This window comes from Dromaius novaehollandiae, chromosome 10 (genome assembly GCF_036370855.1).
Source record: "Dromaius novaehollandiae isolate bDroNov1 chromosome 10, bDroNov1.hap1, whole genome shotgun sequence".
Classification (NCBI taxonomy): domain Eukaryota; kingdom Metazoa; phylum Chordata; class Aves; order Casuariiformes; family Dromaiidae; genus Dromaius; species Dromaius novaehollandiae.
The window spans coordinates 25,755,128-25,780,683 of record NC_088107.1 but is presented as its reverse complement, the minus strand read 5'-3'; the positions used below and the strand labels follow the sequence as shown (position 1 = coordinate 25,780,683).

The 25,556-nt window shown below is 57.9% G+C and overlaps 5 non-coding genes across 5 annotated transcripts; 1 reads left to right on the top strand and 4 right to left on the bottom strand.

The window, feature by feature from the left end:
- Positions 1-4,691: 4,691 nt before the first annotated feature.
- On the bottom strand, positions 4,692-4,774 carry TRNAL-CAG (transfer RNA leucine (anticodon CAG)). Its single transcript has one exon. It is a non-coding gene; the product is annotated as a tRNA-Leu (tRNA).
- A 2,393-nt stretch (positions 4,775-7,167) lies between these two features.
- On the bottom strand, positions 7,168-7,239 carry TRNAG-UCC (transfer RNA glycine (anticodon UCC)). Its single transcript has one exon. It is a non-coding gene; the product is annotated as a tRNA-Gly (tRNA).
- A 1,935-nt stretch (positions 7,240-9,174) lies between these two features.
- Positions 9,175-9,246, top strand: TRNAM-CAU (transfer RNA methionine (anticodon CAU)). Its single transcript has one exon. It is a non-coding gene; the product is annotated as a tRNA-Met (tRNA).
- A 12,742-nt stretch (positions 9,247-21,988) lies between these two features.
- On the bottom strand, positions 21,989-22,071 carry TRNAL-CAG (transfer RNA leucine (anticodon CAG)). The gene has a single exon. It is a non-coding gene; the product is annotated as a tRNA-Leu (tRNA).
- Positions 22,072-24,472: 2,401 nt separating this feature from the next.
- TRNAG-UCC (transfer RNA glycine (anticodon UCC)) lies at positions 24,473-24,544 on the bottom strand. The gene has a single exon. It is a non-coding gene; the product is annotated as a tRNA-Gly (tRNA).
- Between the last annotated feature and the right edge of the window lie 1,012 nt (positions 24,545-25,556).

Below are 25,556 nucleotides of genomic sequence, written 5' to 3'. Positions count from 1 at the left end.
CAGTTCTGCTCCAAACCCAGGCACGGGGCAGTTGCCACGCACTCAGCATTATCCGGGGTCCTCCAACTTCTGCCCTCTTTTCCCTCCTCTGCTCTGTGTTTCAGCTTTGCCTCCCTCACAGAGAGATGTCTTGCTTCAGACCCTGCCTGCCACGCCCCTGCGGCACCTCTGGCCCAACCCCACTTGCAAGCAGCTGCAATGAGCCGTGCATCGCCCGCTGCGCTGACTCGACGGTTGCCATCCAGGCCTCCCCGGTCGTGGTGACCCTGCCTGGCCCCATTCTCACCTCCTTCCCTCAGAGCACAGCCGTGGGATCCTCTCTGTCAGCTGCTGTTGGCAGCTCCCTCAGTGCTGCGGGGGTGCCCATCACATCTGGCGGCTCCCTTGATCTGGGCGCGGTCGGACTGTGTCTGCCTCCCCCCCGCTGCAGTCTAAACTGCTGAAGCCAGACGATCATCCCCTTCGGCGCCACCACCCAGGAACCTGGAAGGAAATGGGCACCCGAGACTGCAAGCACGGCCATGGCTTGCAGACGAGCTGGGTACCCCCATCCCACCTGGGGCGAGCCAACGGTGCCCGCTGCGCCTCGCTGCATGGCAGGTCTTGCCACGCTGCCTCTGGCTCTGCTTTTCTCCAAACTCCTCGGGAAAGAGCTCCTGCTCTTCCACTTGGCTGCATCTCCGCTTGATGGGCACAGGGTACCAGGGTTAGGAATTGCTGTTGTGGGGACGTGATTGCCACAAGGTAGAGGGGGAATGGGAAGAGGCAAGCACTTTGCCTGGTGCTTGTGCTGGGGAAACGAGCAATTCTCTGTGCTTCACTGAACCCTGGGAACGTGTGTCTTGCTCTCTGTACTGCTTCACTGCCCTTTTGCCTCCCTTCTCATTAAAGACGTTGTGCAGCATAGCTGGAGACTTGTGGTGCTGTTTCTTTCTCCTCCAGCCTCCGTTAGCCACCCGCTCTGCCTGCAAAAGCATTGCCCTCTGTCCTGAGCTTACTTCTCTCTGCCGGCAGCTGGGGAGGGACTACCTCCCCTCTCCCAGCACATGGGACACGTGTAATCAGGTACCTGTAAGCATGGGGCACTGCCAGATTTGGGTGGAGCTCCCTCAATGGATCCCAGAGCACCAAAACTAAGCAAATGGGCTCAGAAGGATGGAAGACCGGCACTATCAAGGCCACAGGCAAAGGTGACTTTTCAGTCTCTGTGAGCCTCAGAGGAACAGAGCATGACTCTGCTGCCTGGTCATCCCGGCCCCCCGATGGCTCTCAGGGTCAGCTGTGAGGCCCTCCACCAAAAGCACTCACAATCTCCCTTCAGGGGTCTTCATTTTCCTCTGCCAACGTACCCGGTGGGCCTTGAACGTGTCTTAGGAATTGTGCTGAGCTGCCTCCCTCTTTCCATACATTGGAAGCCCGCCAGGCAGCCCACTGCCCTCGAGAAGGACGTGGAGTTGGAGCCCTTCTGCTGCTTGCAGGTGAACCTGCCTTCAGCTGCTTGCTGTGCTGCTGTGCAGGGGCAGGATGCAGAGAGGTGGAGGGCAGAGGCCGTAAGGGAGCGTGCCGGGAAGGGTGGCAATAGGTATTTTCAGCAGTCAGCAAATGTGCCCTTGCACAAGGGAATGCGGACCCTCAAAACCAGGCAGATTTGGTGACTCCTTGCGTCCTCTTTGAACTTCAGCATCCCATCGGATGTTGCATCTCCTGAGAGTGACGCTTGTGTCAGGAAGGCAAGGCAGACCTAAGGGTGTGATGAGTGGCGAGGATGAAAGGCCTGGCAGCAAGAAAGGGAAAAGAGAATTGCCTGCCGCTCAAGAGAGCAGATCCTTCCCTTTGCCTCTCCTCAGCACTGCTGACACCACCTGGAGTGCTGGAGTGCTGTGTCCCATTCTGGGCTTCCCGGTACGAGGAAGATGGACCTATTGGCGTGAGGCCAGCAAAGGGCTACGAAAATGGTTGAGGCCTTGGATCATCTGTCAAAGCAGGAGAGGCTGGGCAGGAGCTGGGATTGTTCAGCTTGGAGAAGAGAAGAGAAGAGAAGAGAAGAGAAGAGAAGAGAAGAGAAGAGAAGAGAAGAGAAGAGAAGAGAAGAGAAGAGAAGAGAAGAGAAGAGAAGAGAAGAGAAGAGAAGAGAAGAGAAGAGAAGAGAAGAGAAGAGAAGAGAAGAGAAGAGAAGAGAAGAGAAGAGAAGAGAAGAGAAGAGAAGAGAAGAGAAGAGAAGAGAAGAGAAGAGAGGGCTCAGGGGGACCTTATTGATATGCATCAGTACCTGAGGCGGTGGAGAGGGCAGGGGCAGGGGAGTGAAGAAGAAAGAGTCAGCTGCTTCTCACTGGGGCCCCACAACAGGGCAAGCAGTAGCAGGCACAAGCTGCAATACAGCAAATCCCACTTAAGCGCACAGAAGATGACTCTTCTCCTGTGAGGGTGGTCAAACATGGGAATGGGTTCCCCAGAGAGCTTCTGGAGGCTCCATCCTCGCAGCCATTCTCAACCTGACTGCACAAGGCCCTGAGCAGCCCCCTCTGCTGGACCCTGCTTTGAGCATGGGAGTGCACTAGACAGCCTCCAGAGGTTCCTTCCCACCTCAGCTCTTCTGCGACCCAGCGCTGGATCCCTCAGGCAGAACCGGCCGTCAGGGACAAGGGAGGAGAGACGATGCGGGGAGCCAGGGCCCAGAACGGCTTCAGAGGCGGGGATGGGGAAAGGGCAGGAGAAGGGGCACTGCTGTCAGTCCCAGGGGCAGGATGGGTTCGTGGGATCAGTCACGGTGAAAGGGTCCTTCCTTGCTGTTGAGCTTCAGGTGTCCGTCATGGCTAAATTCCACTATGGCTGATAGCCATGCTCACCATGAGGAGGGGCATGAGCTGAAGGCAATCTGTGTGGTACAAATCCTCTTTTCAGGCTAAGTTCGCTAGTAACACTGTCCCGTTTAGCACACAAGCTGGACTGTGCATCACGTGCCCTCGCTCATGCAGCTCTTCAGCCCTTCATTCCCCCTCTCCTCGCTCCCTTCTCTTTTTCCAATGTAGGGGTACTTCCAGGAAGCAAATACTGAATGCCATCACACTGCTCTCTAGTGCTTGCTACCTCCATTTCTCAGCTGACCCTCACAGTGCCAGCCTCATGCCTGCTATGGGGGAAATGATCTTGTGTGAGATCAGACTCTCCACATTACGTGGCGTGTCCCACAATGACTCCGCAGGAAAGTAGGCAGCTTTCCAAAGAAAATCCTTCACTGCTGAGCTCCAAGATAAGGATTCCCCCTCTCCTCGCTCCCTTCTCTTTTTCCTTTCCCAGAGTTTCACTCTCTCCTGCCACCAGACTCCTGAAATTTCTCCATCTCTGCCCTGAGAGCTTCCCAGTAGCCCTGTGAAGGCTCCCGCCGCAGGCTTCTGAATTCATCACTGTTGCCTAGCTTTTATACACATTGATAAGTTCCTCCTCAGCATGGTCTTCTCCTGGCTAATGAATCCCCGCCCTGTTAGTCTCTCCTCTAATGACAGATCAAACTGGAAGAGCGGGGTGTTAACACACTTCTGAAACAACCCAGCTAGAATGAGAAAGAGAAGTCATCCTTCTTGGGCTGTCACCATACGCACCATCTGGACACTTCCCTTCCACTCTGCAACCGTTTAACAGGAAAGCTCTTTTCCCCCAGGGCAGGCAGTGAGGTGGGATTGTCACATGAGCAGGAAACTTTCCCACCACAGCTCTTTCTCCTGTGAATAAGTCCACACACACACACACACACACACACACACACACACACACACACACACAAAGACAACATTTGAGCTGAGACCCTAAAGCTGGCTTGTACCTTCAAGACAGAAAGAGACATCTTGGGGGCTCTGCAGATTGGGGAGCAGAGAGCAGGGGAAGTCCCTGATGCCTGGAGAAAGACAAGTGCTGCACCAGTCTCCAAACAGGGGAAGAAAGACTATCTGGGGAACCCCAGGCCACTCAGCCTCACGTCAGTCCCTTGGAAGGCCGTGGAGCAAGTCCTCTTCACTATATCCATCCATGGATGGAGGGACAACAGGCGATGTTGTCTCCCTTGTCTTTAACAAGGTTTTGGACATGGTCTGCCACAGCATCTTTGCATCCAAGTTGGGACGTCATGGTCTGAGGGGGGTGGACCTCCAGAAGGAGGAACGCAAAGTCCAGCGCCTGCATGGACCAATTGCCCTGCACTGGGGACTGACTGGGTGGGGAGCTGCTCTGCTGGACAGGCCCTTGGGGGTCCTTGTGAGCAGCTGGCAGTGCAGCCTGCCAGGGTGGGGCCTGGCACCGGCGCGGGAGGCACTGGCCCTGTGAGCGGAAGCTGAGGGAACTGCCCTTGTTTAGGTGGGACCCAGATGGGAAGGTTTTGGGGGGATCTAATTGCAGCCGTTGAGTACCTACGAGAAGGTGGGAGGATGAGAGCCAGTAGCTAGGCAGGAGTTGAAATGGGTGCCAGCCCCGAGGCCCTGACCTCTTTGGGGACAGCAGAGGTGCAAATCCTATCGACCCCAGAGCCCGTTCAGGGAGCTGATCCGACCCGAGGGACTCCCCTCGCTCCTTCACCACAAGCCATGGGCTTCTCTGAGCGGCGCAGACTGGAGAGCACAGCATGCGCGGAGAAGGATTTCTGGGAGGAAAGTCTCCACACTTCCCAGTCTGGGGAAGGAAAAGACTGGCAGGCAGAAGTCTGTCAGGAGTGGGACTTGAACCCACGCCTCCCACGGAGACTGCAACCTGAACGCAGCACCTTAGACCGCTCGGCCATCCTGACCTCTTAGCCAGCCTCCGCTCTTCTCCCTAGAGCCTGCCTGAGCCGGGGAGGGGGGGGGGGGGATGGATTCAGGCTCCTCCTGTGCGTGGGGCACAGAGAGCTGGCTGCTGGCAGGACCTCTCCCCTTGTGGCGCTGGGCTCTTTGGAGGCAACAGCAGGAGCTGGAGGCATTTCAGAGCAGGGAGCAGAGGGGCCCAAGGCACATGGTCAGGAAACTTCTTCCGGCTGTGAGAATGCAAAAGGGAATTCTTCAATGGCAGAACCAAAGGAACTCGCGGGGCAGGCGGTTCAAGATGCCCACAGTCACCTGCTCTTGGCTCCTCAGGGCTCTGACACTGTCGTAAACCAACGAGGACGCCAGAAGAAACTCGTGGGTCTGCAGGTCCCAGCAGCACGCTTTGGCACCTTTGATTTCTTGCCTGCAAGCCCCGCTACACCCAATGGCTTCAGGCACTGCCACCGCCTCTTTCTCTCTCCATGCATGTGCCTGCTTGGGCACCCATGTACAGGTCCTTGTGCCATTTGGTGAGCCTGGCTCTGTGCATAGGAGACAGTCTTTCTTTGGGCAGGGAGGCTGCCAGTCCCTCCTTGGGCAGATGCAAACCCCAGAAGACCAGGGGACAGCTCCGTTCCAGCGGTGGCCTTGCCATCCGCAAGGCAGCTCCTGCTCTGAAGGCTGTCCCCTCTGGAGCCTGTCTCTGGCTGCCTCTCCCCAGCAGACAGGAGGGGGTGGTTCCTGATGTTTCCTGCCCCATGGCCTTCCTGCTGGCCCCAGTTCTGCCCCTGCTCTCCTGTTCCTGCCCACCTCCAAAGCTGGCCTGGCTGGTGGCTGGGGAAGCACAAGCTGGGCAGAACCTGGCGAGTCGGGAAGCACCACTTCCCCAGCTCCGCTGCTCGTGGCACGGCGTCCTGGGGTGGGCTCAGGCCACCAGCCTTTGGGGAGCAGCCAGATGTCCTCCCCACTGGCGCCACAGCGCTGCCCCTGTGGGGCCTCTCAGGGCCACCTTTTCCTGCCTCAGAAATGGCCCAGCCCCCTGGATGCTCTGGGTGGGCAGAGGCAGTGTGTTAGGGCTGGGAGTGTAGATCAGGCACCGTGGGCAGCCCCACGCCTGGCTCTGGGGTTTTTCCATGTGAACATCCCCTCCCCGCACAGCTTGGAGTGCAAATTGAGCCTGTGGGCACCTCTCCCTTCTTGCACTCTAAAGGAACACTGCCAAGCCCACTCATCCCCCCCGCCCCCACCCACCCATGCACACACACACACACGCACGCACACACACACACACACACTGTACTCCTCACAGCAACTTTCTGAGGTGTTATTTTCAATCTTCATCTTTATCCTTCCAGGGCATTAATCTTCTGCTTGCCAGGTACAACGTCCAACAGCAGCAGGTTGAGCTCTGGGCCAGGCAGGAAATCCCTCTCCTCTGGCCCACGTGTCAGCAGTGCAGAGAGGCCGTCAGCGTGGAGTCCCTCCTCAGCAGGCAGTCAGCACTGGTCTCAGCTGGGAGCCCGTAGCTGCCCCAAGCAGTCCTGGTGCCATATCAGCAGTTCTCTTCAGCACCCTCACCTGGGGGCCCTGGGAGAGAAAGTGTGGAGCCCCACAGACAAAGAGACGGGCGAGACCCATCCATGGGTGAGGAGACGGCCCATGGAGAGACTCTGCCAAGAGAAGCCAAGGCCTTGGGTGTCTGGGGAGGGAGGACAGGGGCAGAGCAGAGGCTGGTGCCTCTCCGCCCAGGGCTGTGGGGACTGTGCCTTCCCTCTGTGCTGCTCTGCTCACACCAGCCCTGAGGGTGATCTCTGACAGGGCTGTGTGTCCATGATATGGAAGCCATGGGTGGGCTGCAGTGTTCTTGGCTCGCTCAGCACAGGCACGGATCCCGGTACAGCCAGTGCAGCCGGGAGAATGTCTCTACAGAAGTGCCTGGGTGGGTGCGTTCATGTGGGAAGCAGCAGCGGCGCTGGGGTATTTCCGCTCTTACAGGCCTGGGAGCAGGCAGAGATGCTTGGGGTGTGAAACGTGGAGGAGCGGCCAGAGGCTGTGTGCAGGGAGGGGGAGGCAGGACTGACGTGGGCGCTGGGAGAAGTGGGGCAGAGGCATGTGCCTGCAAGCACTTCTTTCACTGTGATGAGCACAGCCGCCTGCCAAGCAGCCCATCTCTGCTTGACTCCAGTCCCTGGCATGCACTTTCACCAAGGCAGGCATTGCTGAAGCCAGGCCTGTCTCTCCTGGGCTCTGGGGGGGTGCCCCATCCTGCCTGTGCATGCACTAAGGGGAGTGGCTCCCCCAGGGAACATGAACTTGTTGGTGAAAGCTGGACTCTTTTCTAGCAGGAGGTGGAAGTGCCTCTGCAGCAGGCGCCTGGAAGGAGAAAAGGGCGCGTGCGTGCGTTGGCCGGGAATCGAACCCGGGTCAACTGCTTGGAAGGCAGCTATGCTCACCACTATACCACCAACGCATGCAGACCTACACCCGCCTCCTCCTGCTCCTCCCAGGCACCATCTGACCCTCTCTGAGCTTTCAGGACTATGCCAGGAGTCCGAAAGGTGAGGAAGATGTAGCAGAAGGAAAAAGAACAGGAAGCGGCATTTGGATAGGGTCTTTCCCTTCCCCCGTCTCTTCTCCTGCTGCTGCAAAAACTTGCAGACGTTTCCACGTGGGGGGCCTCCCTTCCCGTCACAGAAGCACACACATCTCGGCTCGGGCCGCGTGGGAAAACATGCCCCTTTGAAGAAAATCCACCCCTCCCCATAGGTGAGCAGTCCTCTGTCAGGAAAGCTGTGAGCCTGTGCAGCTGGGAAAGGAGAAAGGTGGTTCCCACACACCCTGGCGATGCTGGGGGAAGCTGAGGATGACTAGAGGGATGGGGGGTGCACTGGGCATGCTGTGCAGCTGGAGGGACTGCGGCTGCGGGGCTTTGTCCAGGGCTGGAGCTTCGTCGCTCCAGGCAGCCCAGAAGAGGACGGTGCCCTGTAGCTGGCAGGATTCCAACCTGTGTGGGGAAACTCCCCTGGACTTCACATCCATTGCCTTCCTCGCTCAGCCGCAGCTACCCGCCCCAAACCTCTTGGCAGCAGTGATCACGTGCCCTGTGCAACGTCATCCAGCTTGCTGCGAGTTTCAGGGCCAGACTGTGTTGGGGTTTTCCTTTCCATCCTTGGGACACACCACAGCTGGGCACCCACAAACAGATGAGCACATTCAGAGCGCATTCACCACACCTGGGACTCTGAGGGAGGTGTCTCATTTACCTCCCAGTCCCTGCTGTGCAGTGAGGTGGACTGGACAAGAGGCGCCACCAGATGCCCAGCCCCGCGGAGGAAGCACTGCTGGGGAAGTCCCGGAGTTCCAGCTGCCTCCCCAGGGTGAGGAGTCTTTCCTCCCTGCCTGCCTCTGAGGCCTGGGGGCTCTAAGCACTAGGGTTGGGACCTGCGCTGCGAAGGAGAAGTGCCTGCATCCAGGGTTTCAGAGGCGTAACCCCAGGGCTACGGCTGCAGCTCCCAACGCCTGGTTGTCAGGGTGGCATCTGGGATATGCTGATGCCGGAGCAGCATTTGACTCTCCCTCTGGCATCTCTGTGGCTGGAGGGGAGGAAGGGAAGGGAGCTCCATGTATCAGGTCTCTTAAGACGGAAGAGAAAGCAGAGAGCCCAAGAGCAGGAGCTGAAGAGGAAAGACTGCAAGGAATCCAAGGACCCCGGTCTTGAAGTTTTGAGACAGTGGAAACAGGAGACACACAAACGGCACTGTCTGCTGGCGTGGCTGCCCTCCGGCTCTAGAGAGCTGGAGAAAGAACTCAGGGGAGGCGTTAGGAGGGGTGAGCTACGTGGAAGGGCAAATGGTGGGGTGAAGGGAACCGGAGGGACGTAGACGAGTGGGGGGAAAGAGAAAGTTTGATGTCCGAGAATGAGCCACTGTAGAGGTCTGCCTGTGCACGGTTTTGTCTGGATGGTGACCACAACCCAAGTCAAGAGGCTGATCTTGCTTGAAATCCAATGTATGGCTCCAGGGATGCATAGGAGGCATTTCTGTCATTTCCGTGGCCCTGGTGCAGTGTTAGGGGCAGCTGCTGGGCTGTCAGGGTCAGCAAAAGCAAGGCTGCACTGCAAGGGAGTTTCTGTCCTCCCCTGCAGAGGCAGCTCAGTGGGGCAAACACAGACTCCTCCCATGTGTGATGCGCAGGAGACAGTGTCAGAAGGGCAAACCAAGGGGGCCTCAGCTTGGGCACACAGCCTTTGGGCTTCCTGGGGAGACATTTTTCCTCCATGGGCCCAGGCCCAGGCTCAGGCCCAGGCAAGAGGAACAGAAGCCCCCTTGAGCCCAAGCGCTGGTGCTGTCAGTGTGCAGGAGCGGCAGGGAGGGCTCTGCAAGCTCCCCACCCAGATCCTGGGGGGAGCAGAGTGGCGCAGCGGAAGCGTGCTGGGCCCATAACCCAGAGGTCGATGGATCAAAACCATCCTCTGCTAAGGCCCTTTTTTCCCAGTCCCCTCCCAGCTGAGGCCTCTCACTTTGCACACTTCCACCAGCACTCCCCTCTGTGCGGTGCTCCAGGGCTGGTGGCAGTTGTCCTGCTCCTCAGCCCCTTGCCTGTGCTGCTCCTGCCCTCTCTTTTGCTTTCTTAGCATCTTCTCTCACCTTCTCCTTTGCTTTCTTAGCATCCAGACCTCACAAAGTGCGCCTGAGGAGCAGAGAAGGCTGTGGATCACCAGGCAGACAGGAACACAGAGAGGTCCCCCCACAGGAGTGTGGGTGTCCTGGGGACAAAGCTGGTTCTTCCTTCCCTTCAGGGAGCTAAACCCCCAGCTTCCTGGTGGCAAGCGGGGACCTTCACCGCTGTGCAGGTGGAGAGGAGGTGAAGGCTGGTGCTTGTTCAGCGAAGACAAATCCAGCGGTCTGGAAGACCTGGGGGATTTCTCCTTCCTAGCCTCTTGGCTGCTGCTCCCATGCGTAGGTCCAGCCAGGGGCAAGGCTGAGCAAGCTTTCACAATGGGCACGTGTGCACGCGCGCACACACACACTCACACAGAATACACACCCATGACCTGGCCACATGTATGAATGCAGACAGAGAGCAGTGCCTTCATGAGCACCCACAGAAACACCCACTCACGCTGGCGTCACCACCACGAATGGCCCAATCCTTTCTTCCTCGTGGGCTAGTCAGGACTGCAGTGCCACAGTGGACACCCCCTCCTCTCCTGATTCACACGTACATGCACACCTGCAGGTCCCTCAATCCCCAGCCCAGACCATAGGTCCGACCAGAGTCCCTGCCTGGGCCATGAACCCTGTTTATCCACCTCCTGCTCCAACCAGCCAAATGAGCCAAGGAAAACTTCTTTGCATATCTCTGAGATGTGACACAGGAGGCTGAGGTTGGACCTGCTCCTCATGAACAGGGAAAACTTGGCCAGAGACTTAATAACCAACAGCAGGAAGAGCTTTTACTGCTGCAACGCTGTTGCTACCCTTGTTATCCCTGACTGCAGCAAGGCCTTTGGCATGGTCTCTCAGTATCATTGGAGCTAGTCTGCTGAGTTGCGGAGAGGAGACCTGGATGCTGACTTGTGTGGCAAATGGGCTGGGCTGTCAGGCTCAAAGGTTTGTGCTGGGTGGTACAAAGGCCAGCTGGTGGCTGCTTCCCAGTGTCGTCCCTGAGGGATCACTCGGGGTGCCAACGGGCTTTAACGTCTTAAGGGGTGACCTGGACAGTGGGACAGAGGGTGCTTGTAGCACATTTGTTGGAGAGATGAGTCTGGGGCGGGGCCAATGCAGCCGAGAAACTGGAGGGCAGCGCTGGTAATAGGAGAACCTCGACAGGTGGGAGAAGGGGGCCAACAGGAACCACCTGCAGTTCAACAAGGGCAAAGGCAAGTCACAGGAGCACGGTATCACAGAACCGTTGAGGTTGGAAGGGACCTCTGGAGATCATCTAGTCCAAACCCCGCTCAAAGCAGAGCCAGACAGGGCAGGTTTCCCAGGACTGTGCCCTGGGAGGTTTTGACTATCTCCAAGGGTGGGAGCACAGCTTCTCTGGGTAGCCTGTTCCAGCATTCAACCACACTCACAATAAAACAGCTTTCCCTTCTGTTGAGACGGAATTTCCTCTGTTTCAGTGTGTACCTGTTGCCTCTTGTCTTGTCGCTGGGCATCACCGAGAAGAGTCGCACTCTGACTTCTTTACACCTTCCCATCAGATACTTGTGTATGTTGATAAGATCGCCCCTGAGCCTTGTCTTCTCCAGGCTGAACAATCCCACGTGTCCCAGCCTCTCCCCCTATGACAGATGCTGCAGTCCCTTCTTCATCTTTGTGGCTGTTTGCTGGGCTTGCTCCTGTACGTCTATGTCTTTCTTATGCTGGGGAGCCCAGAGCCAGACACAGCACTCCAGATGTGGCCTGACCTGTGTTGAGTGGAGGGGAAGGATCACCTCCTCTGCCTGGTGGCTACGCTTTTCCTGTTGCAGCCCAGGATGCTGTTGGCCTTCTCTGCCATGAGGGCGCATTGCTGTCTCATGTTCAACCTGCTGCCTGCTTGGACACCTGCGTCTTCCCCTGCAAAGCTCCTCCTTGCTGCTCAGAGCCAAGCCTTTACTGGTACATGGGGTTATTCTTCCCCAGGTGCGGCACATTGCACTTCCCTTTGTCAAGCTTCATGAGGTTCCTTTCTGCTCATTTCTCCAGCCTGCCAAGTTCCCTCTTGGTGGCAGCACCAAGATGCGGGGAGCCAGGGCCCAGAACGACTACAGAGGCGGGCATGGGGAAAGGGCAGGACAAAGGACACCGCTGTCAGTCCCAGGCGCAGGATGGGTTCAGTCACGCTGAAAGAACAGAGCCGGAGGGCAGGGAAGCAAGGAGGACCAGAGTGCATAAAGCAATCTACCCAACAGCCATGCACGGGTATAAAAATGCAAACACGCTGAGGAAAGCCACCAGAGAAGCAGCAGCTTGAGGCCCCACTGAGATGTGAACTCACAGCTCCAGTTCCAGAGCGCAGAGCGGGGTAGCGCCGTCATTCCTGGGGGGTCCCTTCTGGAGAGCTCTGGCTCAGGAGGGCAGCGGGGCCAAGGGAAGCAGACTGCAGCTCTGCTGCTGGGAGAAGTGCTGTGCTGGGGGTCAGACCTGCTTCTGATGCATCCCCCGGGGAGCATCAGGCTGCTCTGCTGCTCCTCTCAGAGGCTGGCCAAGCAAGGAGGGGCCACCCATGCTCTGGTTTAACTCCCTTCCCTGTCAAGAGGAGATCCTGCGTTCACCTTGTGGAAATGCCTGTGCTGTGAGCTTTTATCACAGAGAGCTCCCTGTCCAAGACGGATCATCCAGGAGGTTTCTGGAGGGTCTTGACGACAAGTGCCTGACACAGGCGACGGAGGAGCTGAGGAGGGCAGGTGCTCTGCTGGACCTCATGCTTACGAACAAAGAAGACCTAACTGGTCGGGAACGGGAAGGCTGGGAGCAACCTCGGCACAGTGATCACGAGATGGAGTTCAGGCTCCTGAGCGGAGGAGAGAAAGCCCAAAGCCACAATCACAGCCCTGGACTTCAGAAGAGCAGACTTTGGCCTCTTCAGGGATCTGCTTGGAAGAATCCCATGGGACACCATCCTGGAGAGAAGAGGGGTCCAGGAGTGATGGCTGAGTTTCAAGGAAGGATCACCTCCTCAAGCTCCAGAATGGTCCATCCCAACAAGCAAAGGCCGCAGGAGGCCCGCATGGGTGCATAAGGAGCTCCTGGAGGAACGCCGACATCTAAAGGAAGCATACAGCAGGTGGAGGCAGGGACATGTGAGCTGGGAAGAACGCAGAGACACTCTCCAAGCATGCAGGGATGGGGTTAGGAAGGCCAAAGGCCACCTGGGGCTTAATCTCAGGAGGGACATGAAGGGGAACAAGAGGTGTTTCTACGGGTACCTCAGCGGCAAAAGAAAGACCAGCGAAAGCAGGGGCCTTCTGCTCACTGGCAAAGGCGACCCGGTCACAAAGGACAAAGAAAAGGCCAAGGTACTGACGGCCTTCTTTGCCTTGCTCTTTACCGGGGTGACCGCACGTCAGGAATCCCAGGTCCCTGAAACCAGGGGGAAAGTCCAGGCCCAGGCACACTTGCCCTCAGTGGAGGAGGATCAGGCTAGGCAATATTTGAACAGGCGGGACATGCACAACTATGCACTCCTACGGGCCTTCTACGATGCGATGGCTGAGTTAGTGGATGAGGGGAGAGCAGCAGATGCTGTTTATCACAAGGGCTGTGATCCGCAGCACAAAGACCAGCTGGAGGCCAGTCACCAGTGGCGTCCCCCAGGGGTCGATACTGCGTCCAGTGCTCTCCAGCCTCTTCATTAATGGCCTAGATCATGGGACCCCAGCGCACCCTCAGCAGGTTTGCAGATGATACGAAACGGGGAGGGGTGGCCGATACACCAGAAGGGTGTAGTGCCAGTCAGAGGGCCCTCAGCGCTCATAACCCATGCAGCAGTACCTGTTGGGAGCCGACCGCCTGGCAAGCAGCTTTGCAGAGAAGGAGCTGGGACTCTGGGTGGACACCAAGTTGAACATGAGCCGGCAAGGTTCCTCTGCAACAAGAAAGCCAGCATCATCCTTCGCTGCATCACGAAGAGCCACCAGGTCAAGGGCGTTGATGATTGCCCGCTGCACAGCCCTGGCGAGACCACATGCGGAGTGCTGCGTCCAGTTCTGGGCTCCGCAGGACAAGACAGGCATGGACCTTCTGGAGCAAGCCCAGCAGAGGGCCACAAAGAGCATGAAGGGGCTGGAGCATCTGTCCTACGAGCAGAGGCTGAGAGAGCTGGCACTGTTTAGCCTGAAGAAGGCGAGGAGGGGGGTGATCTTCTCCGTGCGCATGAACACCTGTGGGAGGGTGTAGCAAACATGGAGCCAGACTCTTTTCAGTGTCATGCAGTGAGCATACAAGGGGCATTAGGCACAAATGGAGACACAGAAAATTTCATCTCCACATAAGAAAAAAATTGCTGATGATGAGGGTGGCCAAGCGCTGCAACACACTGCCCACAGAGGCTGTGGAGTCTCCATCACTGGAGATATTCAACACCGGACTGGACAGTGTCCTGAGCAGCTTGAACGGTGCCACAGGGTACTTTCAGTACATTCTTACAAGAGGCCAGACCGGGGACATGCAGCTGGCACACTGGAGGCCCAGGCTGGTATTCAGGGAAAACTCACCAGGCTGGAGAAAGGGGCTGACAGCCAGTGCCTACAGGTCAACAACGGCAAAGGCTCGTCCTCCCCTGGGCTGAAATAACACAGGGCAGGCTGGAGGCCGACTGGCTAGGAAGCAGCTTGCTTAAAAGGGTCTTGGTGGGGCCAGGCGGACAAGAAGCCAAACCTGAGCCAGCACTATGCTCTGGCTGCGAGGACAGACAGCCACATCCTGGGCTGCGTTGGCAAGCTGCAGCCAGCAGGGCAACGGTGACAGCGAGGGCGAGGGCAAGGCTGAGGGCGAGGGCGAGGGCTAGGGCAGCGACCCTTCCCCTCTCTTTGGCACCTGGGAGACCGACAGTGTGCCCGGTCTTGAATCTCCAGTACTGGAAAGGCATTGCCCTTGTGGAGTGAGTCCCGGGCAGGAAGACAGGGTCACCAGGGTGACTAGGGGTCTGGTGCATGTGACATATGAGGAGAGGCTGGGAGACCTAGCTTTTGGCCGCCCTAGGAAGAGAAGGCTCAGGGGAGATCTCATTCCTCTCTGCAGTTGCCCCACGGGAGGAGAAAGAAAAGAAGGCGCTTCTGGAGCTCACAGTGACTGGGCAAGGAGCAGAGGACACAAGCTGTAGCACTGTAAAGTCCAGCTACATATAACACAGATTAAGATGAAGAATCTTTTGCATCATGGGGGTGGTCAAGCCCTGGAAGAGCGTGGTTGCTGGATTGCCCTTCTTGGGGAGAGGAAAAAGCTTGCCTACACACATCCCTGAGCAACCCGACGTAGTCGTCACTGCTTCGAGCGGGGCGTTGGACTAGCCCACTCACAGAGGTCCCTTCCAACTCAAACGGTTCAATGCAAGCTGAGCAAAGCGATCGATGCTCTGCGCTTCTCACTGCTGCTGGGGCAACACCTGCATTGCAGTGCCCTGTCTGGGTCCCCCAGGACCAGAGACGCATCAGAAACCTGGAGAGAGCAACAGGCCCAGGGCCAGACTCAGTCAGGCGGGGCTGAAGCCCATGCCGTAGGAGCAGAGGTCGACAGCATTGGCTTTGTGCAGCCTGGAGGAGAGAAGGCCCGGAGGGGAGGCGGGGAAGGGAAAACCCAGCTCTGGCAATGGGAAAACAAGCCTCAGTGAGTACGGTGCAGCCCTGACACAGGCTGCGCGAGGGACACTGGCATCTCCGTGCGTGTCGGTGCTCAGACCCTGAGCCACCGGGTGGAGCTGGGAAGTTTGGCCTGTTTGGAGCAGGACGTTGGCCCTGAGGACCTTTAGGCGGGTCCTTCCTCCCTCACCTCTTTGGGGATGTGCTGAGTCACAAGGGCCCTTGACCAGCCACAAAAGGGCTGGAAGGCAGGAGCATGCGACTGCCTAGAGGCACCAGGGGCTTCAGCAATAACGCAAACCATTTGGAAATGCCCTTCAGGAAAGTGGCACTTCAGGAAGAATGAGGACACAAGCTCGGTATTCCTGGCACGCCTGAGGCCAGGACGCCATCTCCACCAAAGTCAACAGCAGGGCGACTCACGTTTCCCTGGAGTTCAGGGATTTTCCCAGCTCTTCCACAGTACGATGGCTCCCAGCTGCTCCGGGAGACCGATCCAACGTTGCTCTGGAATGAAAATGCCTTGAATGCGCCACGCCATCCCTCACCCAGGAGAAACAGCCGCACGCTGCAGCTCGCTGCCCCGAGCCACTCCTAAGAAGCAGCCCATGCAGGCTTTTGGCCTCCGCAATGAAGCTGCTGCGCAAAACAGGTCCATTTGGGTGTGGGTCACTTTCAGGGAAGGACGCAGGAACCTCTTTGATCTCCCTCCTACACCTTGATCTGCTTGTTTGCAGGAGATTCTCCACTGCCCAAGCAGAGCCCAGACCCCCGCCTGCAAGAAGCGTGAAGGCCCACTCAAGTCCCCTACGCACATGGCTATGGAGATCCCAGAGAGTGACCGCTTGCCCTTTCCACACTGGAGGGGACCAACCCGCTCTCTGGCTTCGTCCTGCTCACCATGAACCTGCCGTCGTTCCCAGGCTCCAAGGCAGCTGACGGAGGCTGTGGTGCAGCCTGACCAGCATCAGAACTAGCAACATTGTCACAGCCCTCACTCCTGCCCCCAAGGCGCTTGCCTCCAGCTCACTAGCATCCTTCCTTGCTGTGGAGCTTTGCCTCGGCCCTGCAGACCTGACTCTCGTCTCCCTTATGGGACTGCGCAGCCTTCACGTTCTCCCTGAACTTAGCCCACCACCTCCGGAGCGTCTGCCATAACCTGCAGGGAGAGATGTCTCTCAGGGTCAGCCTGAGTCCCTCCATGGAAAGCACTCGAGCGCTGGCTTGAGGTGTCCTTCATGGCCAAACCTCACCACGGCTCATGGCCATGCTCACCACGGGCAGAGGCGGAGGAGCCAAAGGCAATCCGCATGACGCAAATCCGCTTAAAAACCTCTCTGGACAGCGAGCCTGACACCTCCAACTTCACGGACCCTAGGAGTCCGCAGGGGTGGCTGCGACACAGATGAGTCGTTCCACCATCAACTCCTATGAAGTGGGAGCAAAACATTTCAGCTGAGAGAGGCAAGGGCTTAATCACCAGCGAGAGCTCTGCAAGCAGCAGCAGCCACGAGTGTTTGGGTGCTTCATGAGCAAGGAATGTTTTGGGCCCCCTGGGGCTCTGGGACACAGCATAAAAGCCTGTGCTGCGCCAGGCTCTGCCATCCTCCTCTCTTTGCCTCACTTTCCTTGGGGAACTAGGTAAGCCTGGCTCCGCTCCCTCTCTTCCTACGGGCTGAACGGCTCTCATGCTGGCTACTCAACCTTGATAGGTGGCTGGCAAGCTTGGCACTTGAAAAGAAATGTTTAAGGTCCTTTACCTCTTTCTCCTTTCCAGCGGGGTGGTGATGGAGAGCTGGGAAGAGGAGGGTGCATTCAAGCAGAAGGGGGATCTCTGGGTTCAGCTGCGGGCATGCGAGTGCCCCAGAATTTCCACCTGCAGCAGGTCGTCCCTAACCAAATAGCCCAGCGCATCCCCTGCCATCTTGAAGGCAGAAACATTTCTTTTGGAGATGTGGTATGAGCGGTCTTTGCAGAGCTGCTTTAAGCCCACTCTGATGCATTTCACGTGAAAAGCTGGTCAGCATTCCCGTGCTGTGTGACTCGGAGGGCATGTGACCGTGCGTCCTGAGGTCGCTCTGGAAGCAGGAGTGAAGGGAGGCCTCAGCAGCCTCCCCCTGCTCTCAGGGACGAGGGCAGCCTCTTGAGTGAGAAGAGGGAGCAGAGCTCTTCCAGCTTGGTAGTTTCCAATAGGGCAGCCACAGGGGAAGGCCTGTGTGGCATGGCAGATGAAGAGCTAGGGGAAGGCATTGCGGGCTTGCCCAAACCATGCCTGCAGCTCCTTGCGGGATCTCGTCTAAGCATGGGGCTGGCCTTGCTAAATCAGTTCTGCTCCAAACCCAGGCACGGGGCAGTTGCCACGCACTCAGCATTATCCGGGGTCCTCCAACTTCTGCCCTCTTTTCCCTCCCCTGCTCTGTGTTTCAGCTTTGCCTCCCTCACAGAGAGATGTCTTGCTTCAGACCCTGCCTGCCACGCCCCTGCGGCACCTCTGGCCCAACCCCACTTGCAAGCAGCTGCAATGAGCCGTGCATCGCCCGCTGCGCTGACTCGACGGTTGCCATCCAGGCCTCCCCGGTCGTGGTGACCCTGCCTGGCCCCATTCTCACCTCCTTCCCTCAGAGCACAGCCGTGGGATCCTCTCTGTCAGCTGCTGTTGGCAGCTCCCTCAGTGCTGCGGGGGTGCCCATCACATCTGGCGGCTCCCTTGATCTGGGCGCGGTCGGACTGTGTCTGCCTCCCCCCCGCTGCAGTCTAAACTGCTGAAGCCAGACGATCATCCCCTTCGGCGCCACCACCCAGGAACCTGGAAGGAAATGGGCACCCGAGACTGCAAGCACGGCCATGGCTTGCAGACGAGCTGGGTACCCCCATCCCACCTGGGGCGAGCCAACGGTGCCCGCTGCGCCTCGCTGCATGGCAGGTCTTGCCACGCTGCCTCTGGCTCTGCTTTTCTCCAAACTCCTCGGGAAAGAGCTCCTGCTCTTCCACTTGGCTGCATCTCCGCTTGATGGGCACAGGGTACCAGGGTTAGGAATTGCTGTTGTGGGGACGTGATTGCCACAAGGTAGAGGGGGAATGGGAAGAGGCAAGCACTTTGCCTGGTGCTTGTGCTGGGGAAACGAGCAATTCTCTGTGCTTCACTGAACCCTGGGAACGTGTGTCTTGCTCTCTGTACTGCTTCACTGCCCTTTTGCCTCCCTTCTCATTAAAGACGTTGTGCAGCATAGCTGGAGACTTGTGGTGCTGTTTCTTTCTCCTCCAGCCTCCGTTAGCCACCCGCTCTGCCTGCAAAAGCATTGCCCTCTGTCCTGAGCTTACTTCTCTCTGCTGGCAGCTGGGGAGGGACTACCTCCCCTCTCCCAGCACATGGGACACGTGTAATCAGGTACCTGTAAGCATGGGGCACTGCCAGATTTGGGTGGAGCTCCCTCAATGGATCCCAGAGCACCAAAACTAAGCAAATGGGCTCAGAAGGATGGAAGACCGGCACTATCAAGGCCACAGGCAAAGGCGACTTTTCAGTCTCTGTGAGCCTCAGAGGAACAGAGCATGACTCTGCTGCCTGGTCATCCCGGCCCCCCGATGGCTCTCAGGGTCAGCTGTGAGGCCCTCCACCAAAAGCACTCACAATCTCCCTTCAGGGGTCTTCATTTTCCTCTGCCAATGTACCCGGTGGGCCTTGAACGTGTCTTAGGAATTGTGCTGAGCTGCCACCCTCTTTCCATACATTGGAAGCCCGCCAGGCAGCCCACTGCCCTCAAGAAGGACGTGGAGTTGGAGCCCTTCTGCTGCTTGCAGGTGAACCTGCCTTCAGCTGCTTGCTGTGCTGCTGTGCAGGGGCAGGATGCAGAGAGGTGGAGGGCAGAGGCCGTAAGGGAGCATGCCGGGAAGGGTGGCAATAGGTATTTTCAGCAGTCAGCAAATGTGCCCTTGCACAAGGGAATGCGGACCCTCAAAACCAGGCAGATTTGGTGACTCCTTGCGTCCTCTTTGAACTTCAGCATCCCATCGGATGTTGCATCTCCTGAGAGTGACGCTTGTGTCAGGAAGGCAAGGCAGACCTAAGGGTGTGATGAGTGGCGAGGATGAAAGGCCTGGCAGCAAGAAAGGGAAAAGAGAATTGCCTGCCGCTCAAGAGAGCAGATCCTTCCCTTTGCCTCTCCTCAGCACTGCTGACACCACCTGGAGTGCTGGAGTGCTGTGTCCCATTCTGGGCTTCCCGGTACGAGGAAGATGGACCTATTGGCGTGAGGCCAGCAAAGGGCTACGAAAATGGTTGAGGCCTTGGATCATCTGTCAAAGCAGGAGAGGCTGGGCAGGAGCTGGGATTGTTCAGCTTGGAGAAGAGAAGAGAAGAGAAGAGAAGAGAAGAGAAGAGAAGAGAAGAGAAGAGAAGAGAAGAGAAGAGAGAAGAGAAGAGAAGAGAAGAGAAGAGAAGAGAAGAGAAGAGAAGAGAAGAGAAGAGAAGAGAAGAGAAGAGAGGGCTCAGGGGGACCTTATTGATATGCATCAGTACCTGAGGCGGTGGAGGGGGCAGGGGCAGGGGAGTGAAGAAGAAAGAGTCAGCTGCTTCTCACTGGGGCCCCACAACAGGGCAAGCAGTAGCAGGCACAAGCTGCAATACAGCAAATCCCACTTAAGCGCACAGAAGACGACTCTTCTCCTGTGAGGGTGGTCAAACATGGGAATGGGTTCCCCAGAGAGCTTCTGGAGGCTCCATCCTCGCAGCCATTCTCAACCTGACTGCACAAGGCCCTGAGCAGCCCCCTCTGCTGGACCCTGCTTTGAGCATGGGAGTGCACTAGACAGCCTCCAGAGGTTCCTTCCCACCTCAGCTCTTCTGTGACCCAGCGCTGGATCCCTCAGGCAGAACCGGCTGTCAGGGACAAGGGAGGAGAGACGATGCGGGAAGCCAGGGCCCAGAACGGCTGCAGAGGCGGGCATGGGGAAAGGGCAGGAGAAGGGGCACTGCTGTCAGTCCCAGGGGCAGGATGGGTTCGTGGGATCAGTCACGGTGAAAGGGTCCTTCCTTGCTGTTGAGCTTCAGGTGTCCGTCATGGCTAAATTCCACTATGGCTGATAGCCATGCTCACCATGAGGAGGGGCATGAGCTGAAGGCAATCTGTGTGGTACAAATCCTCTTTTCAGGCTAAGTTCGCTAGTAACACTGTCCCGTTTAGCACACAAGCTGGACTGTGCATCACGTGCCCTCGCTCATGCAGCTCTTCAGCCCTTCATTCCCCCTCTCCTCGCTCCCTTCTCTTTTTCCAATGTAGGGGTACTTCCAGGAAGCAAATACTGAATGCCATCACACTGCTCTCTAGTGCTTGCTACCTCCATTTCTCAGCTGACCCTCACAGTGCCAGCCTCATGCCTGCTATGGGGGAAATGATCTTGTGTGAGATCAGACTCTCCACATTACGTGGCGTGTCCCACAATGACTCCGCAGGAAAGTAGGCAGCTTTCCAAAGAAAATCCTTCACTGCTGAGCTCCAAGATAAGGATTCCCCCTCTCCTCACTCCCTTCTCTTTTTCCTTTCCCAGAGTTTCACTCTCTCCTGCCACCAGACTCCTGAAATTTCTCCATCTCTGCCCTGAGAGCTTCCCAGTAGCCCTGTGAAGGCTCCCGCCGCAGGCTTCTGAATTCATCACTGTTGCCTAGCTTTTATACACATTGATAAGTTCCTCCTCAGCATGGTCTTCTCCTGGCTAATGAATCCCCGCCCTGTTAGTCTCTCCTCTAATGACAGATCAAACTGGAAGAGCGGGGTGTTAACACACTTCTGAAACAACCCAGCTAGAATGAGAAAGAGAAGTCATCCTTCTTGGGCTGTCACCATACGCACCATCTGGACACTTCCCTTCCACTCTGCAACCGTTTAACAGGAAAGCTCTTTTCCCCCAGGGCAGGCAGTGAGGTGGGATTGTCACATGAGCAGGAAACTTTCCCACCACAGCTCTTTCTCCTGTGAATAAGTCCACACACACACACACACACACACACACACACACACACAAAGACAACATTTGAGCTGAGACCCTAAAGCTGGCTTGTACCTTCAAGACAGAAAGAGACATCTTGGGGGCTCTGCAGATTGGGGAGCAGAGAGCAGGGGAAGTCCCTGATGCCTGGAGAAAGACAAGTGCTGCACCAGTCTCCAAACAGGGGAAGAAAGACTATCTGGGGAACCCCAGGCCACTCAGCCTCACGTCAGTCCCTTGGAAGGCCGTGGAGCAAGTCCTCTTCACTATATCCATCCATGGATGGAGGGACAACAGGCGATGTTGTCTCCCTTGTCTTTAACAAGGTTTTGGACATGGTCTGCCACAGCATCTTTGCATCCAAGTTGGGACGTCATGGTCTGAGGGGGGTGGACCTCCAGAAGGAGGAACGCAAAGTCCAGCGCCTGCATGGACCAATTGCCCTGCACTGGGGACTGACTGGGTGGGGAGCTGCTCTGCTGGACAGGCCCTTGGGGGTCCTTGTGAGCAGCTGGCAGTGCAGCCTGCCAGGGTGGGGCCTGCCACCGGCGCGGGAGGCACTGGCCCTGTGAGCGGAAGCTGAGGGAACTGCCCTTGTTTAGGTGGGACCCAGATGGGAAGGTTTTGGGGGGATCTAATTGCAGCCGTTGAGTACCTACGAGAAGGTGGGAGGATGAGAGCCAGTAGCTAGGCAGGAGTTGAAATGGGTGCCAGCCCCGAGGCCCTGACCTCTTTGGGGACAGCAGAGGTGCAAATCCTATCGACCCCAGAGCCCGTTCAGGGAGCTGATCCGACCCGAGGGACTCCCCTCGCTCCTTCACCACAAGCCATGGGCTTCTCTGAGCGGCGCAGACTGGAGAGCACAGCATGCGCGGAGAAGGATTTCTGGGAGGAAAGTCTCCACACTTCCCAGTCTGGGGAAGGAAAAGACTGGCAGGCAGAAGTCTGTCAGGAGTGGGACTTGAACCCACGCCTCCCACGGAGACTGCAACCTGAACGCAGCACCTTAGACCGCTCGGCCATCCTGACCTCTTAGCCAGCCTCCGCTCTTCTCCCTAGAGCCTGCCTGAGCCGGGGAGGGGGGGGGGGATGGATTCAGGCTCCTCCTGTGCGTGGGGCACAGAGAGCTGGCTGCTGGCAGGACCTCTCCCCTTGTGGCGCTGGGCTCTTTGGAGGCAACAGCAGGAGCTGGAGGCATTTCAGAGCAGGGAGCAGAGGGGCCCAAGGCACATGGTCAGGAAACTTCTTCCGGCTGTGAGAATGCAAAAGGGAATTCTTCAATGGCAGAACCAAAGGAACTCGCGGGGCAGGCGGTTCAAGATGCCCACAGTCACCTGCTCTTGGCTCCTCAGGGCTCTGACACTGTCGTAAACCAACGAGGACGCCAGAAGAAACTCGTGGGTCTGCAGGTCCCAGCAGCACGCTTTGGCACCTTTGATTTCTTGCCTGCAAGCCCCGCTACACCCAATGGCTTCAGGCACTGCCACCGCCTCTTTCTCTCTCCATGCATGTGCCTGCTTGGGCACCCATGTACAGGTCCTTGTGCCATTTGGTGAGCCTGGCTCTGTGCATAGGAGACAGTCTTTCTTTGGGCAGGGAGGCTGCCAGTCCCTCCTTGGGCAGATGCAAACCCCAGAAGACCAGGGGACAGCTCCGTTCCAGCGGTGGCCTTGCCATCCGCAAGGCAGCTCCTGCTCTGAAGGCTGTCCCCTCTGGAGCCTGTCTCTGGCTGCCTCTCCCCAGCAGACAGGAGGGGGTGGTTCCTGATGTTTCCTGCCCCATGGCCTTCCTGCTGGCCCCAGTTCTGCCCCTGCTCTCCTGTTCCTGCCCACCTCCAAAGCTGGCCTGGCTGGTGGCTGGGGAAGCACAAGCTGGGCAGAACCTGGCGAGTCGGGAAGCACCACTTCCCCAGCTCCGCTGCTCGTGGCACGGCGTCCTGGGGTGGGCTCAGGCCACCAGCCTTTGGGGAGCAGCCAGATGTCCTCCCCACTGGCGCCACAGCGCTGCCCCTGTGGGGCCTCTCAGGGCCACCTTTTCCTGCCTCAGAAATGGCCCAGCCCCCTGGATGCTCTGGGTGGGCAGAGGCAGTGTGTTAGGGCTGGGAGTGTAGATCAGGCACCGTGGGCAGCCCCACGCCTGGCTCTGGGGTTTTTCCATGTGAACATCCCCTCCCCGCACAGCTTGGAGTGCAAATTGAGCCTGTGGGCACCTCTCCCTTCTTGCACTCTAAAGGAACACTGCCAAGCCCACTCATCCCCCCCGCCCCCACCCACCCACGCACACACACACACACACACGCACGCACACACACATGCGCACACACACACTGTACTCCTCACAGCAATTTTCTGAGGTGTTATTTTCAATCTTCATCTTTAACCTTCCAGGGCATTAATCTTCTGCTTGCCAGGTACAACGTCCAACAGCAGCAGGTTGAGCTCTGGGCCAGGCAGGAAATCCCTCTCCTCTGGCCCACGTGTCAGCAGTGCAGAGAGGCCGTCAGCGTGGAGTCCCTCCTCAGCAGGCAGTCAGCACTGGTCTCAGCTGGGAGCCCGTAGCTGCCCCAAGCAGTCCTGGTGCCATATCAGCAGTTCTCTTCAGCACCCTCACCTGGGGGCCCTGGGAGAGAAAGTGTGGAGCCCCACAGACAAAGAGACGGGCGAGACCCATCCATGGGTGAGGAGACGGCCCATGGAGAGACTCTGCCAAGAGAAGCCAAGGCCTTGGGTGTCTGGGGAGGGAGGACAGGGGCAGAGCAGAGGCTGGTGCCTCTCCGCCCAGGGCTGTGGGGACCGTGCCTTCCCTCTGTGCTGCTCTGCTCACACCAGCCCTGAGGGTGATCTCTGACAGGGCTGTGTGTCCATGATATGGAAGCCATGGGTGGGCTGCAGTGTTCTTGGCTCGCTCAGCACAGGCACGGATCCCGGTACAGCCAGTGCAGCCGGGAGAATGTCTCTACAGAAGTGCCTGGGTGGGTGCGTTCATGTGGGAAGCAGCAGCGGCGCTGGGGTATTTCCGCTCTTACAGGCCTGGGAGCAGGCAGAGATGCTTGGGGTGTGAAACGTGGAGGAGCGGCCAGAGGCTGTGTGCAGGGAGGGGGAGGCAGGACTGACGTGGGCGCTGGGAGAAGTGGGGCAGAGGCATGTGCCTGCAAGCACTTCTTTCACTGTGATGAGCACAGCCGCCTGCCAAGCAGCCCATCTCTGCTTGACTCCAGTCCCTGGCATGCACTTTCACCAAGGCAGGCATTGCTGAAGCCAGGCCTGTCTCTCCTGGGCTCTGGGGGGGTGCCCCATCCTGCCTGTGCATGCACTAAGGGGAGTGGCTCCCCCAGGGAACATGAACTTGTTGGTGAAAGCTGGACTCTTTTCTAGCAGGAGGTGGAAGTGCCTCTGCAGCAGGCGCCTGGAAGAAGAAAAGGGCGCGTGCGTGCGTTGGCCGGGAATCGAACCCGGGTCAACTGCTTGGAAGGCAGCTATGCTCACCACTATACCACCAACACATGCAGACCTACGCCTGCCTCCTCCTGCTCCTCCCAGGCACCATCTGACCCTCTCTGAGCTTTCAGGACTATCCCAGGAGTCCGAAAGGTGAGGAAGATGTAGCAGAAGGAAAAAGAACAGGAAGCGGCATTTGGATAGGGTCTTTCCCTTCCCCCGTCTCTTCTCCTGCTGCTGCAAAAACTTGCAGACGTTTCCACGTGGGGGGCCTCCCTTCCCGTCACAGAAGCACACACATCTCGGCTCGGGCCGCGTGGGAAAACATGCCCCTTTGAAGAAAATCCACCCCTCCCCATAGGTGAGCAGTCCTCTGTCAGGAAAGCTGTGAGCCTGTGCAGCTGGGAAAGGAGAAAGGTGGTTCCCACACACCCTGGCGATGCTGGGGGAAGCTGAGGATGACTAGAGGGATGGGGGGTGCACTGGGCATGCTGTGCAGCTGGAGGGACTGCGGCTGCGGGGCTTTGTCCAGGGCTGGAGCTTCGTCGCTCCAGGCAGCCCAGAAGAGGACGGTGCCCTGTAGCTGGCAGGATTCCAACCTGTGTGGGGAAACTCCCCTGGACTTCACATCCATTGCCTTCCTCGCTCAGCCGCAGCTACCCGCCCCAAACCTCTTGGCAGCAGTGATCACGTGCCCTGTGCAACGTCATCCAGCTTGCTGCGAGTTTCAGGGCCAGACTGTGTTGGGGTTTTCCTTTCCATCCTTGGGACACACCACAGCTGGGCACCCACAAACAGATGAGCACATTCAGAGCGCATTCACCACACCTGGGACTCTGAGGGAGGTGTCTCATTTACCTCCCAGTCCCTGCTGTGCAGTGAGGTGGACTGGACAAGAGGCGCCACCAGATGCCCAGCCCCGCGGAGGAAGCACTGCTGGGGAAGTCCCGGAGTTCCAGCTGCCTCCCCAGGGTGAGGAGTCTTTCCTCCCTGCCTGCCTCTGAGGCCTGGGGGCTCTAAGCACTAGGGTTGGGACCTGCGCTGCGAAGGAGAAGTGCCTGCATCCAGGGTTTCAGA